This window comes from Podarcis filfolensis (genome assembly GCF_964270895.1).
Source record: "Podarcis filfolensis genome assembly, chromosome: 8".
Classification (NCBI taxonomy): domain Eukaryota; kingdom Metazoa; phylum Chordata; class Lepidosauria; order Squamata; family Lacertidae; genus Podarcis; species Podarcis filfolensis.
In genome coordinates, this window is record NC_139611.1 from 6,094,408 (window position 1) to 6,111,958 (window position 17,551).

A 17,551-nucleotide genomic window follows, 5' to 3' on the forward strand; every position below is an offset into this window, starting at 1 on the left:
TGGTGCTGGAGGAGATTCTTGAGAGTCCCATGGACTGCAAGAAGACCAAACCAGCCCTGGAAATCAGCCCTGAGTGCTCACTGGAAGGATAGATCCTGAAGCTGAGGCTCCAAGACTTTGGCCACCTCATGAGAAGAGGACACTCCCTGGAAAAGACCCTGATGTTGGGAAAGATGGAGGGCACAAGGAGAAGGGAATGACAGAGGACGAGATGGTGGGACAGTGTTCTCGAAGCTACCAGCATGAGTTTAACCAAACTGCGGGAGGCAGTGAAAGACAGGAGTGCCTGGCATGCTCTGGTCCATGGGGTCACGAAGAGTCGGATACGACTAAACAACAAACAATCACAAAAAATAGCATAATAAATGTGGGAAAAATATCTGCAACAAACATTTCATTGTTCGTGGTCAATGTTTTGCATTTTTATCCTACCTGTTTCTCCAAGGAGATCAAAGTGGCATTTTCATGGTTCTTTCCCCGCACCTCATGTGATCCCCATAACAACCTTGTGAGGTAGGTCAGGCTGGGAGGCAGTGACTGCCCCTCCCCCAACGTCATCCAGCGAGCCTCCTGGCCAAGTGGAGATTCAATCCTCGGTCTCCCAGTCCTAGTCTGACACTCTGACCATTACACCACACTTCCCCCTGTCTATACCGCCCCCGCCACCTGGATATGGTACAGGTATGCCGGTCATGCTGCCAGCTTGGAAGTGCATTTCCTCAAGTCCCCAGTAGACCTGGGCCAGATGCCACCTGCCACCTTGTGACTCCTCAGTTCACCTGCACGTCCTCTGTTGGCATCACCCACCAGGTTGCGCTGCCCTTCAGCTCCTTCTAGAGTCCCAGGAGCCCCTGGAAATGGGTGCCTGGGGCTCCAGGATGCCTGCTGAACATCTAGCACTTTTACAGGGTGCATGTGGCACCAATGGCCAGGGAGGGCACCACCACTGGCACTGGCAGGGAGCCTATGGGGCACTCATTGGCAGGAGCAAAAAGCCTTGTGGGTCTGCCTGGGACATAAAGTAGTTTTCCACCTATACATTTAGCTGTGATTTCTGCATAGAAGGGGGTTGAACTGGATGGCACTTCCAACTCAGCAATCCTGTTATTCTATAGGGACGCAGGTGGCGCTGTGGGTTAAACCACAGAGCCTAGGGCTTGCCGATCAGAAGATCGGTGGTTCAAATCCCTGTGACCATTAGGTCCAGTCGTGGCCAACTCTGGGGTTGCAGCGCTCATCTCGCTTTATTGGCCGAGGGAGCTGGTGTACAGCCTCCGGGTCATGTGGCCAGCATGACTAAGTCGCTTCTGGCGAACCAGAGCAGCACATGGAAACGCCGTTTACCTTCCCGCCAGAGCGGTACCTATTTATCTACTTGCACTTCGTGCTTTTGAACTGCTAGGTTGGCAGGAGCAGGGACTGAGCAACGGGAGCTCAGCCCGTTGCGGGGATTCGAACCGCCAACCTTCTGATCGGCAAGTCCTAGGCTCAGTGGTTTTTCTTTACCCCTCCATCAAATCAGATTGAAGCTGGTTTAGGGGAAAACTGCGTGTAGCAGAGCATCTCACAGGAGAGAGAAATGGAGTGTGGCTAATGTGCAGACACCCCACTCCCCAAGGCAGCAGCGGGAGCGCATTGGAGTAAACAGAGGTGTGTCCACTTCTCTCGTTCCATCTGAAGAGCCTCCATTGAATCACAAGCGACTGGCAGCTCAAAGCCACAAGTTTCCCATGGATTTCTGAGGGCGGCAGTGGCGGCGGCGGTGGAGGGGCTCAAGGAAGTGCCCCTCCCCCCTCTCCCTTTTCAGCAGAGTCCATTAGAGACAATGAAATCTTAATGTAGGAGCCACCAAGTTAATGGCACGGAAACTGCCATAAGGAGAGAGCTGAGTGCAGTCAGGCTCAGGGAAAAAGCAACACACACACGCACACACAAACACACACAGCCCCACACCCTTTTTCTATATAGGATGTCAGTCTGGCCTAGATATGCCCTTTTCGCAAGGCAGACGACAGCAGGCCCTTCCTGGCATTGGTGATCTGTGAGGAAGAGAGCAAGCGAGCACACCATCACCCCCAAAACTGGCCTGGCTGCTGCTGTTTTTGCTTCTAGGCCAGTCGCCAGAAAGGGTATGTCCTCACCACAGCCCCACTCAGAATTTTCCATTTCCAAAGCTGGCATCTGAGCCACAGGTGCAGGAGGCAGAGCAGGTTCCACCTGGAGATTGGCAAAGATGCCCTAGAAGAGAAGCCCAAAGTCTATGTTGTGGGATGTGAAACCCAAGAGCAGTCAAGTACAACATTCCCAGAGTGAACATGTTTACACACAGGGATGAATGTCCAGCCAGCAGGTAAACTTCCTGTTTCTTTCTGGCCTGGGACAGACTTCCTTTGCATGTGACTAGAGGTGGGCAAGGCCTCACCTGTGCAGGTAACGACAAAAGCACAGGACAGGGCAGCCATCTTTGACTACATGCATCGAAGAAGCAACATCTGCTTAGCCAAAGATGCTCTCTTGGCCTCCAGCCAGGAGAGGACAAAGGGACTGTCTCCTTATGAGATAGTTTCCAGGTGTACGTTGCTTTTGTAAGCTAAGTCTGCCTCCTGTGATCCGACTGTGAACAGAATGTGAGTAAACTCTTTTTATACTTTTATAGAAGACTGTGTCGTGTCTTATCTTTTATGAGGGAATGAGGGGGAAATACCAGAACAATTATTATAGAGGCTTTAGTGAGCCTGAGCAAATGCATCCGCTGCAAGTTTAAAAAAGGGAATGTTACTCTGCTGAATTGTGGAACTTGTTTACACAAGTTGGAAAGGCTATAATCAGCCAATATATCCTCTCCTGCATCCCTGAACATCCCCACAAATGTTCCTGCAGTCAGCCAGCTTCTGGATGTGCCCCGTCTCGCCCTCCACCTCAGGCAGCACAATATAATGGGCCAGTCCTGTTTCCTGCAAACAAGCAACCAGAGACAAGTCACTGACTGTCTAGTTTGTTAGAAGCTTCGGATGCAGGCGAGAGAGTGTTTCAAGCTGGTGGGACAAAGCGCCAGCAGCTGGGCTGATGTTTCCTGCTGAACAGAACGAGATGGAAAAACGAAGTCTAGATACACACATTTCCTCTGCTGTTGCAAGCTACACAGCTGGGCGTGTTGCATCCCAGCCTAGTCTTGGATCTCAGCCACCCCCAAACAGGGTTCAGCATTCCAGGCAGCTCCTGCTGTTCGGTGGGAGAGAGAGGAGGCGCTGCAAACCGGCTTCTTGACCTTTCTGGTGCCTGTGCCAATTGCTACTGAGCTGAGCTGCCTCTCAACTCTGCAAGGAGAAGGCTGCCTGGAACCCTTACAAGGAGGAACTGCTGCTGAAGTTAATAATAATAATAATAATAATAATAATAATAATAATAATAATAATAATGATGATGTATTATTTATACCCAACCCATCTGGCTGGGTTTCCCCAGCCACTCTGGGCACCTTCCAACAGAACACTAAAATACAATAACCTATTAAACATTAAAAGCTTTCCTAAAGAGGGCTGCCTTCAGATGTCTTCTAAAAGTCTGGTAGTTGTTCTTCTCTTTGACATCTGGTGGGAGGGCGTTCCACAGGGAGGGCGCCACTACCGAGAAGGCCCTCTGCCTGGTTTCCTGTAACTTGACTTCTCGCAGTGAGGGAACCGCCAGAAGGCCCTCGGTGCTGGACCTCAGTATCTGGGCAGAACGATGGGGGTGGAGACGCTCCTTCAGGTATACTGGGCCTTTGAGGCTGTTTAGGGCTTGAAAGGTCAGCACCAACACTTTGAATTGTGCTTGGAAACATACTGGAAGCCAATGTAGGTCTTTCAAGACCAGTGTTATGTGGTCTTGGCGCTCCCAGTCACCAATCTAGCTGCCACATTCTGGATTAGTTGTAGTTTCTGGGTCACCTTCAAAGGTAGCCCCATGTAGAGCGCATTGCAGTAGTCCAAGCGGGAGATAACCAGAGCATGCACCACTCTGGAGAGACACTCTGCTGGCAAATAGGTTCTCAGCCTGCGTACCAGATGGAGCTGGTAAACAGCTGCCCTGGACACAGAATAGACCTGTGCTTCCATGGACAGGTGTGAGTCCAAAATGACTCCCAGGCTGTGTACCTGGTCTTTCAGGGGCACAGTTACCCCATTCAGGACCAGGGGAGTCCTTCACACCTGCCCGCCTCCTGTCCCCCCAGAACAGTACTTCTGTCTTGTCAGGATTCACCCTCAATCTGTTAGCCGTTCTCATTCTTGCTTTCTCAATGTTTTTGTGGGGAATAATCGGCTGCCTTTTCAATGGGTTTTAAGACATTTGCAATGTCAGGCGTTTAATTTAGACTCGTATAGGATTGTATTGGCATGCTGGTATGTTTGCTGCACTGCAATATTTTGTCATTTGCATCACTGTACTTGTTTATTCTTGGGAGCCGCCTTTCTGGCTGAAAGGTGGCATATAAATAAACAGCAACATTATATAACAAGCCACCTGTATGTTTTCCTGTGTGAGGTCCCCTGAAACCAAGGGGACAGGAAACAAGAGCATGCTTGCTCACTGCAATGGAGAAAAATCCCCAATGGACTGGGACCCATGTCAATTTCTCTGTGTGTAATGGGGAGGGAGCGAAGGGGGGAATTTTGAACTAGGCACCCAAATATATTGGGCTAGCCCTGGAACCCGGGTCCTCTGTGAAGGGGAAGCCGCACTGCCTGGTTCTGATATACAGGAAGGGGGTCATGGGGTGCATAATCTGCGATTAAAAGCAGGATTAGCCTACTCATCGTGCTCTGGTGTGCATGTGGGAGAGCTGCAGAGGAGCAAGGGGCTGGGAACCAAACAGGAACCTCAGAGCCAGGCCCAGGAGCAGAATGACGTGTTCTCAGTAGAGGGAGGCTGGAGCAAGGTGGGTGCCTGTGCAATGGGTAAGAGGCCAGGTCCCATTGGCCTCAGTGCAGATGGTGCTTTGGGGCTCAGAGGTTATTTATTCCTCACCAGCTAAAAGAGAGCGTTGGACCTGTGAGGCCAGGGTTCAAGTCCTTATTCAGTCATGAAGGTCGCTGGGTGATTCTGGGCCTGTTGCTGCCTCTTAGCCTCACCTACCTCACAAGTTAATAATAATAATAATAATAATAATAATAATAATAATAATAATAATAATAATAATAATAATAATAGTATTTATACCCCGCCCATCTGGAGGAAGCCTGGTTTCTAGTGTTGTGAGAGAGGGAAGAAAACTTTCCTCTTTCCCCTTCCACCATGTTGCCTCTTACTTGCCTTTCCTCTAAACCAGCCTTTCTCAACCTGTGGGTCCCCAGATGTTTTTGGACTACAACTCCCATCACCTCTAGCTAGCAAGGCCAGAGCTCAGGGATGATGGGAGTTGTAGTCCAACAACATCTGGGGACCCACAGCTTGAGAACCGCTGCAAGTCTAACCAATGGTTTTCAACCAGTGTGTCATGGCACCCTGGGGCACCTTGAATGATGGTCAGGGATGCTGCAGACAACACTGGCCTCTGGCCCTCTTTCCTTCCCTCCTTCCTCAGATGTCCTCTGGTGTCTCTGCCTCCCAAAGGCTTGTTTTTTGCAGCAGCTCTGGCTATAAGCTCCCCAGGCAAATGGTGCCTCTGGGGCTGGCCCAGGCCCCTGTGGGGTACCTCTCTCTGGGGCAGGGGATATAGCTTAGAGACCAGGATGTCAGCAGTGGCTGCCTGGAGGACTCCCAATGAGAGGGGAGGAGGCTGAGGGAACACCCCACAAGGGAGGGTGTTCGAAAAGGGGTGAGGGGATGCCAGCTCAGCAGGCAAGGGGTGACATAACTGGGATCCTGAGCTCCACAGGGCAGCCACGGAAAGCAGGTCAAGGGAGCCATGGACTCAAAAAGGTTGATAACCTCTGTTCTAAACTGAAAAGTCCTAAACTCTGCAACCTTTTGGGGAGGGGTGTCACAACACCCCTTTGATCATTTTGGCTGCCTTTTCCTTAACCTTTTCCAACACCTTTTGGAGGTGAGGAGACCAGACAGAACTGTACAAAGCAGTGAGTTTTTAAGGCACAGAAATGGCAGCATCCTTGCCTTCTCAGAAATGAGAGGAAGCAGCAACCAGGTCCCTGCAAACTTAAAAAAGAAACTCAAACTTTCTGGCTGACATCCCCCTCCCCAGCCCCAGCCCCGCAGTGCCTTCTCTCAGAGTCTTTCTGGCACAAACCTTATCAGCCAGCTAAGGGCCTTCCCTGTCCTGTCCAGGCATCCACTGTGTGCCTGGATGTGCACAAGTGCATTAGGGAGGGCTGCCTGGTGGGAAAAGACAGACCTTTCAGCCTTCCCTGGCAGCTTCCTGGCAGCCCAGCCCTGGCACTGCCGCACTCCCAAAACTCTGGATCTGAATGTCCGGAACACGGAAGAGCAGAGAGCAGCCGGGTGACATTTCCTAAGTTCCTTTGTGGTGAGGCAATGGGGGGAGGGGAGAAGAGGTCAGGGCACTTGCATAAATCTGGCAGCTGGAAGGGGCTCCCCTTCCCCATCAGCTGGAGACTCCCCCCCCAATCTCTGTGCCATCCTGACTGTCTGCTTAACTCAGGGCTCCTCCTGTCCTCCCAAATGCTCCAAGGATAAAGAAGTGCTCCTAAGCTGAGAGCCAACCAGGGCAGGATCTGTTGCAGGCAGGATCCGCTGCAGTCTTGCCCATCAGGGGTCTTTGCTCTCTGGAAGGGTAAATGTTTTGTGCCCAGAAAGGTGCCCAGTTCCATCCCATGGCTGGAAAACAGCCTTGTTCAACCGGTGGCATCTTCAGGTGCTGGTGGACTCCCCACAAGCCTCACCTTCAGCTAGCAACACGGACCATGGGCAGGGGGTGAAAGGAACTGTGCTCCAGCAACATCTTGAAGGTGGGATGGAAGGTTCAGAGGCTTCCCATTGCTAGTGTGGACAACCCTGGTCCCTGAGCTAGACGGACCAGCGGCTAGGCTTGGCACAAGGCAAGCTCCTACATCCCCCTAGAAGCATCTCAGCTGATGGGGAGGCTTTTCTGTGGGATGTGACATAAGCAGTCAAATACAACATTTCCTGTTTGCCTAGAGTGGACATACAAGGGAGTGTTGGTCCAGCCAGTTGACCTTCCTGTTACACCTGGTCTGGAGCATCCTTCCTTTGCATGTGACCAGGTAGGTGGGCGTGACCCTTCCAGACCCCACAAAAGGTCCAGTCACGCAGCCCCCTTCCTCTTTTAATGCCTTTTCTTCTCTTGGGCTGCACTGCTGGCAGCATGTGGGATGAGTTCCTATATGGGATGAACTCAAACCCTCTTCTGTAACTCTAAAGCCTACGTTCAGGGATACAACTGTGAACTGAATGTGAGTAAACTTCTAATTACTTTTAAAAGAAGGCTGTTTTTATTCTTTATTCTTTTAGGAGGGAATCAAAGGGGTCTTACCAGGAATATACTCCAATCTGGGCATGCCAAATTGGATTGCTTAATCAGATCCTGAAGCTGAGGCTCCAATACTTTGGCCAGCTCATGAGAAGAGAAGTCTCCCTGGAAAAGACCCTGATGTTGGGAAAGATGGAGGGCACAAGGAGAAGGGGACGACAGAGGACGAGATGGTTCTTGAAGCATGAGTTTGACCAAACTGCAGGAGGCAGTGGAAGACAGGAGTGCCTGGCATGCTCTGGTCCATGGGGTCACGAAGAGTCGGACACGACTAAACGACTAAACAACAACAACAAATCTGCAACTAGCTTCCTGCTGTGTAAAGAGGGGAATGTACTCTGCTGTGTGAATAAACACAAGCGTGAGTTAGGAAGGACAATATTTAATCAATATATGCTCTCCTGCTACCCACAACATTCCAACATTTTCCAGAGAGGAGGCAGGAAAATGGTTTATCTGTTTATGAAGTCAGCATTTGGGAAGCCAACATGCCTCTTGGCACTTCTCTGAGACTCTCCCATCACGATGTGCATGGACTGGTTTTCCCAATCCTCAGAACAAAACCTAAGCGTTGTCCTGCTGGATCCGACCTCACTAGCCCTCCCTAATTCCCAGGGGTTTGGTCTGCAGGTATGTGTGGGCACTACTTTGCTGAAGGTAGGCAGGTCAGGCCAGTGCCAGGATGGGACCACCTGGGAGCACCTCATCCATGCCTCCTTGGGTTCCATGATGGAAGGAAGGCAAGATATAAATATAAGAACATAATTGACCAATCTGGACTAGACCCACCTCCTAAAGGTCCACAAGAGCATCTTCAGTCCAGTGTTGTGTTGCCAAGAGTGGCCAGCTGGATACACCTGAGAAACTCAGAGTCAGGGCTTGAGGCCAATGGCCACCTGTCCCAGCTAAGTAGAACTTGAAGGTAGACTACCTCTATGATGGCGTGGATGCTCCACAGGTCTCCTCAGAGGAGCTACATTCAGTGACATCCTGAATGTACTGCTTTGATAAGCAGAACTGGCACTGTTACACGTGCCACATCAAACCTTTTCTGCATTTGTAAGAACCTGATCTTTCAGTGCAGCAGCATCTACACTTCAGAACTCCCTTCCCATTGACATAAAGCTGGAACGTTCCCTGCACTCTTTTGGGCACCTGCTGAAAACATTTTTCTTTGGACAAGTCTGTCCAGACGTTTAGCAAGTTGATGCGAGTTTTAATCTGTATTTAGTCTATATTTAATTTAACTTTCTGAGAGTTTTAAATTAATGTTGTTAATTCTTCTTATGGAAAGTTTTATTGTTTTATCTTTCTGTAAACACTTTGAAGTGTGTGTGTGTGTGTGTGTGTGTGTGTGTGTGTGTTTTACAACCAAACAGTCTACATATTTCATGAGATAAATAAATAAATTACATCCTGAAAATTGGGGCTGGGCCACAAAATTCATTAAAAAGAACAGAATAAAACACACATGCCAAATCCATACCATCTCCAGTTAGGATCACACCCATTCCAGCACTGGGCACCAAATGCCAGGTGTTATGTTGCTTCCTACAAATGCTTTGACAGAGGATTTCCAAAATTGCCAGAACGTCTGATGGGTCCACTATGTGGATGGGGCAAAATGAATAGAAGGGGGCTATCAGCAGACTGGAGAAATAGGATAGGAGGACAGGAGCCAATTTTTATAGTCTTGGTCCCCAAGTGGTTGTTCTTTATCAGTTAACACTGAACCTTTGAAGCTGGGACACTGGAGCACAAGAGTAGCAGAACCCCACAACCCAATGCTATCAGGAGACAGACTGAACAACACACACTAGCGGAAGCTTCTGATCAGCCTTCAAGGGGAGCTCCTTGCACCGCAGTAGCCTAACCTGCACCCCAGAGATGGACAGCTGCCACTTGTTCGGACATGGAAAAGAGTCACAGCTGCCTCATCACCGGAGGGGCAACTCACACAAAAAAGCGCGCCCCTGTCCATCGCAACAATCTGGAGGTCTAGATCTCGCAGTTCGTCTCACAGCTAAGCTGATTTTAATTTAACAGGATTGCCTATGTCAAGAGGAATTTGCTTTCGCTTCATTCAAAATGTGTGGCAAACATTCTTACAACTCATGAACTGCATACCAAAATGACCATGTGGCTGATTCCCCCAAAGGGGGACACGATTCCCTTCAGCTCTCTCTGCCTCCTACCTGATTCCCTCTTCCTCCTCTCTCCCCACCCCAGCCCATTTTTCCTGGAGACCCCCAAGCAACTCTCATGTCCATCTTAATCCCTCCTCTGAAAGTCCCCCCTTTCATCAGGTATTATTTGGCTGCGTCCGACATCTTCCAACTCTACATTTCTATGATTCTTCAGCAGCTGGGACAGGCATCTTTGGGGACATTCCCCTGCTCCCATCTGCCTCTCAGCCTCTTTGCCCAATTCAGCATGAAGCATCTCCTTCTATTCTTTCCCCTCTCACTGGTAAAGGTAAAGGGACCCCTGACCGTTAGGTCCAGTCGTGGCTGACTCTGGGGTTGCGGCGCTCATCTCACTTTATTGGCCGAGGGAGCCGGCGTACAGCTTCCAGGTCATGTGGCCAGCATGACTAAGCCGCTTCTGGCGAACCAGAGCAGCGCACAGAAACGCCATTTACCTTCCCACCGGAGTGGTACCTATTTATCTACTTGCACTTTGACGTGCTTTTGAACTGCTAGGTTGGCAGGAGCAGGGACTGAGCAACGGGAGCTCACCCCGTCGCGGGGATTTGAACCACCAACCTTCTGATCAGCAAGTCCTAGGCTCTGTGGTTTAACCCACAGCGCCACCCAAATCCCTCCCTCTCACTGGTGCCAGACAGCTAATCTCCTCGGGCATTTGGACCTTACCCTGAGCCCCAGGAGGGAGCTGCTCTCCGAAGTGCAGATGGCTTGTAAAACATCCCTTTCCTTTGCCAGGAGAAACACGGGAAACCTCCCAGCTCGCCCTGAGCATGGACTGCAGCATGGGCTCCAGGAACAAGTAGCTGGAAAGCTCAAGGCATTTAGGAAGAGGAGCATCTCTCACCAAAGTAAACAAACACCAAGACCAACATGGAAACAAACTGCCAGGCACATTAGTACCAGGGGACCAACTAATAATAATAATAATAATAAATTTTATTTATACCCCGCCCTCCCAAGCCTCCAGGCGGCTAACACCAAATATAAAAACAATTGATCGAAATACAGCTTAAAAAACAAGATTAAAATACAGCATTAAAACATTAAAATGCAGCCTCATTTCAGTGGAAAAACTCAATCAAAAACTTTTCTGGGGATAAGAACGTCAAGTCTTCACCAAGGTTAACTATCCAGACTGGTCCTACGTGGACCAGAAAAAAGCCAGGGAAGTCCCCAAACAGGAGTTCCAACACAAAAGGAGAAAGGAAAAAGGAAAGAGGAGGAGGGAATCAACTTGATTCCAAGCCAAAGGCTAGGCGGAACAACTAGGGAGGGAGTTGGGCCATTAGATGGCATGGGGAGGGGAAGGTGTGCTAAAGGATGCAAAGGAAATTGCAGAGAGGCTGGATGAATTATCTGCATCCTATGTTAGTCACCTTCCCCCCTAAAGTCCCAAATGTAACACAAGAACGTAAGAAGAGCCTGATGTATCACGTCAATGGCCCACCTAGGCCAGCATCCAGTTTTCACAGTTGGCAAAGAGATGCCCCTTCTGGGAAGCCCACAAGTGGCAGGACCCAAGCACAAGATCCCTCTTCCATCCTGTGGTTTTCAGCAACTGGTAGACAAAAGCATTGCTGCCTCCCTTAGGTGCCAACTAACTGGGTGCCCGAGCACCCACAAAATTTCCCATGAAGGGGCTGGGCACCCACAATGTTTGGTGCCAGGGCCATGTACACTGCATGGCACCCACTGCCTCGGGCACCCATGGTCATGGGGTCAAGCGGGCACTCCTGTTGCCTCCAACAATCCTTTCCTTCCAAAGGAGTTTCCAAAGGAGCCAGTGTGGTGTAGTGGTTAAGAGTGGTGGACTCATAATCTGGTGAACCGGGTTCGCTTCCCCGCTCCTCCATGGAAAGGAGATTGTTAGCCGCTTTGAGACTCCATAAAGGTAAAGGGACTCCTGACCATTAGGTCCAGTCGTGGCCGACTCTGGGGTTGCAGTGCTGATCTTGCTTTACTGGCTGAGGGAGCCGGCGTACAGCTTCCGGGTCATGTGGCCAGCATGAATAAGCTGTTTCTGGCAAACCAGAGCAGCGCACGGAAACGCCGTTTACCTTCCCGCTGGAGCGGTACCTATTTATCTACTTGCACATTGATGTGCTTTCGAACTGCTAGGTTGGCAGGAGCAGGAACTGAGCAACGGGAGCTCACCCCGTCGTGGGGATTCGAACTGCCGACCTTCTGATCCTAGGCTCTGTGGTTTAACCCGCAGCGCCACCAGTGATAAAGCAGGATATCAAATCCAAACTCTTCTTCTTGTCAGTAAACATGTGGACAAGGGTGGCCGCCAAACAGATCTAGTGTTGCGCAGGTGTGAAATGGCACCCCTGAGGTCTTCCACTGGCACCCCATAAAGACTGAGTCTTCCCCCACTTGCGACCCCCTTGCCATGCGGTGAAGAGAGTGATTACCTCTCCTCCCCACCCACCAACAGTAGATACTGCTGAAGGAAAAGGTTGTGAAGAAGAGGAGGGGTCTTCTGTGGCTGTGAGAGAGTCACTTGGCAGCAGCACAAGAATTGCTTAGAAATGGGGGGACCCAAGGAAGCAGAATGTTGCAAGGCTCAGGACTTTTCTCCACTCAGCACAAACTAAGGAATTTGCTCCCACAACCAATGACGCCATAATGGCTTCCAGCTTGGCTGACCTTAAAGGGAATTTAGGCAGATTGGTGGAGGAGAACGCGGGAGATGACCACTAGGCATGATGGCTATGCTCTACCTCCAGTAGGTGGGGGAGGGGGCTATGGACACCCACGCCTTCCTGTCCCACTGGGCAGGACACTTTTTCTGTACTTTTGAGGACAAAGTGGATCTCATGTCACGGCAATCTGTTTTTCGAGGGAGGCTTCCATCGAAGAGCCCTTGATGGAGGAGGAAGTCGCCCCCCCCCCGACATAAAATTGCTTCCCTAGTGTGGCAATCAGGAGCGATGCCTCTCAGCGGACTGTGAGTGGGGCCTTGCATGCCACTCTTTCTCTCTTTTAATCACACCCAAGGACACAGAATCATAGATTCACAGAACTGTGGAGTTGGAAGGGACCCAACGGGTCATCTAGTCCAACCCCCTCGGCTTTGTCCCCCTTGACAATTCCCCGCACCAAAGAGCAGGTGGGATATTCAGTCTGGAGCAGGAAAAAGAACCTAGAGGCCTCCGCTGCTGCTCTACAGCCCATTTCCAGGATCTGGGGCCCCGATTCAGCAGGAAAGTCTCAGGCTGGCCCAGGTGGGCTAAGCGGAGTTTGCTTCCTCTGTCCCGCCCTCCCAGCCTCAAAACATTCGGAGCTTCCTTCCCGCACCCTTGGCACCCCTCTTTTTCTTCCTTGCACTGTTTGTGGGTCTGACAAAGGAGCTCCTGAGCTTGGGGGACGGGGAGCTTATAGTCACAGGGGCGCACCGGACGTTGCCTTGAGCAGTCAGATCAATGGCCCACCTAGCCACATATTACCCACAGCGACTGGCAACAATAGCTCGCCAGGGTTGCAAGTAGGGATCTCACGTGGCGGACAAAACGGGGGACTTTTGCACCGCTCCTCCCCTGAGAATAAAGGAAGAACGACGAGTGGGGCAGATACGTGGAAGACTTTAATTTCCACCAGGGGCAACTCGGGCATTAACGGCCCCGCGTCCCAGTCCAGCGAAGCAGCCGTCACGCGGTTTGCGCGCGGGGGTGGGAGGTGCAGAGGGGTGGGGGGTGGTCCCGCTCCGGAATCGCCGCCCGGGGATCGCATCTTGCAAACCGCGGAGGGCAACACTGGCAGGGGCGGCCGAAAGCACCGCAGCCGTCGAGGGAGGCTTTGCAAGGCGAATTACGCGCTCGGCGGCTCCCGCGCCAATAAAAGCTCCTTTTCAAACTTTAGACGTCGGAGGCTGCCACGCCCGTCGGAGCTCTAGTCAACTCTCGGGGGACCTCCGGGGACGTCCAGTCCGGGAGAGGCTGACCTGCCAGCCTCCCAGCCGTTGACTCGGCTGCTCCCGATCCCTTCTTAGCTTTTACCAGGGAGCAGGGAGGAGGCCCAACCCCAAAACACCTCGCAGAGGGGGCTGGACGGGAGCGAGGCAAGTCCTCTCGAGGAGACTCGGGCTGGAACTTGGAAAAGGTCGCCGGAGCCAAATTTGTACCCTGGCGAACCCCAGCGGACGACCCTCCCTCGGAAACTCAGCTGCCAACTTTTCTTGGCCGGACTCCCGTGCCTTTAACAATAGCCCGACGGGGCCCGATTCACGCCGTCAAGCTGCGCTTCCTAACCCCGGGAGTCCCGACCGCCATCCCGGCATCTGTGTTCGCGTGCGCAGTTCGAAATCAACATGTGGCACAGGAGCCGCGCAGGAAAGAAGTTGGCAACCCAGCTTAATCTGGTTGGTTAGACGCCCAGACTGGCGCTCTTGGCCTTGCCCTTCCCTGGCTGTGAGGAACAACAAGGCAGAGTCCGCCGGGGGTGCTTTATGGAGCTCACCCCCGAAAGGAGCAGCTCAGCTGGGTCCGGCCTGGGCGACGCTTCCCAAGCCGCCTCCCGCTCGACGGCCGCCAAAATTAGTCCAATTGCGCAGTAGGCGCAACGGAAGGAAGGAGCGATTCCTAGCTAGCTGGGGGGGGGGGGGAAAGGGGGCTCAGGACGGACTGGCTTATTTGCCTCCCTGTCTTTTGAGAGGTCTACGACAGACAAAAACCCAACAGGTGTACCCCCAACTGCCTCCTGCCTCCGTAGAAAGTCGCCACTTACCAGGCCGGGCGAGCGAGGCTGCTGCTTGCGGGGACTGCGCGGGCAGCGCCGAGCACCCGACGCCGAAGGCTGCCGCTCCGAGGGCGCGCGCGTTGTGTGCCTGGGAGCCTCCGCCCGCCGCCGGGGAAGCAGCCAGCCAGCGAGCGGAGCGTCGTGACGAAGCACCAGCGGGCCGCGCCCGGCTGGAGGAGGAGGCCTGCGGGGAGAGACGGGGGCCGCCAGGGGCCGGGCCGCCTCTGGGCCGGAGGATCTGGCCCTGCACTTGCCTCGCCTAGCTGGGGAGGCTCTAGAGCTGCCAGCCCGCGCTGGGTTTGGACCCCCGCCTCAGCCCCGCGCATACCGCCCCTGTCTTTGATGGGAGACCAACAGGTGCAGCGCTGCACCTGTTTCGGAGGTTGACGCCCTCCAGGCCATGACTTATCTGCCCCCACCGCATCCCCACGAGCTGGCAGTCACTGTGACACCTTCCCCACCCGGCGCCCAAAGGTGCTTCAATCCCCCCCCCCCAGAAGAGGGGCTTGGAGCCGCCGCCTTCGAGGCCAGCCCTGCCCGCGCACTCCTGCGCTCCCTCGCCCAGGTAGTTTGAAGAAAGCTCACCCTGCCCTCCCCCTACTCCATTCAACTGCTTTCGCAGCTACACCCTGCTCGCGCTCTGCCCCTTCCCCAAATGGCTCATGGCGCCCCCTACGGACCCTGCGCCGGAACCCTCCCCGCTGCTGGGAAGGCCGAGGGATCCGACGCAGCAATCGCTTCCGCGCTCAGGCTGAGTCCCGGGCTGTTGCCTCTGCAGGGTCTCTCCTTCATCCCCGAGGGGCTTCTCCGTCCTACAAAGACCACCAGGCCAGGTGGAGGGCGGGCAGCTGGGGGACGGGACGGACCATGGAAGAGCCCCATTTAAAAGGCCCAAGGCGGGGGAGGGGACTTCAGTCCAAGCTGGACAGACCCTCCCGGGAAGCGCTTCTCCGAGCGCCCTTACGAGGAAGCAGCCGGCGACCCAGCTCGGATTGATTCCATTTCCATAGACCGATTCCACGCGACTCCAGTCCTGGGGGGGTCCCATGCAACCCCCCTCCCCCGCAAAGCAGCAGCAGGGCCGGCGGGCAGCCTCGGCTTCCCCTGGACGTGGAGCTGCTCCTGCCGGGAGCTCCGGGTACCGGGAGCCAAAGGCCAGGGCGATGCCTCCTCGCGCGCCCTAGCGCCTCGCCCCGGTGTCAGGCTCTTGGATGCCCTTGGCCGGGGCGGTGGCGCAGCCTCGCCCTGCCAGGCAGCAATAGGCGTCCTCTGGAGCCGGGCAGAGCTCGGGCCCAGCCGGCCGCCCCACCTGCGCCGCGCCTGGCCCGCCGGCCTCTGCCCGCCCTTGGAGCCCTTCGCCTACCTTCAGAGGCGCGACGCGGGCCCGGCGGCGGGCGGGGCGCTGGTCCTTCCCGGCGGCGGCGCCATCCTCGCTGCTGCTGCTGCTGCCTCCCGCATCTCTCGCCTGGCGCTGCGCGTTGCCAGCGCGACCGCCCGGCCGCCTCCCGCAGCAACCCGCGTGGGGAGGAGGAGCAGCCGCTGCTGCCGCTGCGCAAGGCGGGGGAAGAGGCGAGCGGGCGAGCGGCAGCCCCCTCCTCCTCCTCCTCCTCCTCTCGCCGGGCAGACGTCCTGGGGGGCCGCGGGGGCCGGCCGGACAGCGCCCAGCCTCCACCAAAGGCGCCTCCCCAGCGAGACCATCCCTGGAGCGCGGCCCCGGCGCCTGCGTGCGCGCCTGGCACCTTGGAGCTGGGTGATGGCAGCTCTGGGCGCCCAGACCCCGGGCAGGATCGGAGCTGGTGATCTGCCATAACGCAGAGGGGAGAGGAGGGTCTGCCTGGAGGCACACCTGCACCCCCGCCCCCGCCAAGCCCAGCCCCGTCTCGTCCTTCTCCATGCCCCCTTCGGATGATATTTAGAACCGGGGTGTGCGGGTTCGCACGTTCCGTGAGCGGGAGGATTAACTCGCCATGGAGCTCGACTGTCCTGCCCCCCAGCGAGGACGAGGGAAGGGGGGCAGTGGAAGCGTCGCCCTCCTTTTGCTCAGGGGCTTCTGGGCATCCCCGGCAGGGCGCGCCACCGGGGCAGCTCCGCCCCGAGGACGTTGCCTGCTGCTGGAGCCGCCCTGCGTGGCAAGATGGACGGGCCTGGCCCCTGGGGGGGCAGGCTGATCGCGCCCCCCACTGGGCGCAAGCCCTCCCCTGGAAGAGTCGGGGGCAGCGCAGGGGGGCCGCCAGCGCCTGCTCGTCCGAAGGAGGCTGGCCGGCGCCTCTCCGGGGAATTTCGCGTCCTTTGAATTAGCCTGATTGTCTCCGTGCAGCTCGCAGTTTCAGCCTCAAGCGCCTCGATGTTTTGGGGTGGTTTGACCCCCACGTTGCCTCACGGGGCTCATTAGCGTACCGTTATAAGGCGACGGGAGGTTCTGGCAGGAGCGGTGGGCCGCTTTCATCCCTGGCCAAGATGCCCCCCCCCCCTCCACGCATCTCCTCCTTGCAAAGAGCCTGCTGCGTAAACGGGCACAACGCAGCAGCAGCAGCAGCCGTCATTAGCAGGCAGCGGGCAGAACTGCAGTGCTCTGGTGCCCTCTGGGGCCTACAGATGGTAGGGCAGCCGATTGCTTTTATTTCAGGTGCATCAACATCATCACAAATACTGCTACAGTATTTGCATACTGCCACCGTTTTCTCCAAGGAACTCATGACAGAAGATACAATAAAGGCATGTGCAGAGGTAGTAAAGAGAGAAGCAAGTTTTCCCCTTTCACTGTCATGTTAGATAGAAACTGCAGGGAGATTCAGGATCTAGACACATAAAATAAATGTTTCAGTTAAACGAGTTTTAAACTTTGTATGAGAAATCGGATTAGGAAAAAGGAAACTCCACAGCGCCATCTGGTGTCACAGTGTTAGAATGAATTTTAATGTTTTAATGTTGTACAGTGGTACCTCGGGTTAAGTACTTAATTCGTTCCGGAGGACTGTTCTTAACCTGAAACTGTTCTTAACCTGAAGCACCACTTTAGCCTATGGGGCCTCCTGCTGCCACCGCGCTGCCAGAGCACAATTTCTGTTCTCATCCTGAAGCAAAGTTCTTAACCCGAAGTAATATTTCTGGGTTAGCAGAGTCTGTAACCTGAAGTGTACGTAACCCGAGGTACCACTGT

The 17,551-nt window shown here is 54.1% G+C and overlaps 1 protein-coding gene across 8 annotated transcripts in view; it reads right to left on the reverse strand.

The window, feature by feature from the left end:
• The window catches only part of DMTN (dematin actin binding protein), a 58,710-nt gene extending 41,159 nt beyond the window's left edge, over positions 1-17,551 (reverse strand). For 2 of the 8 annotated variants that reach the window (XR_014551817.1, XM_083629553.1), the window contains exon 1: positions 15,755-15,911. The gene's annotated coding sequence lies outside the window, so the exon portion shown is untranslated. Of the gene's footprint in view, positions 1-14,379; positions 14,491-15,754; positions 16,484-16,788 lie in introns of those variants that run through there. The other 6 variants (XR_014551818.1, XR_014551819.1, XM_083629555.1 and 3 more) reach the window with 6 other exon arrangements.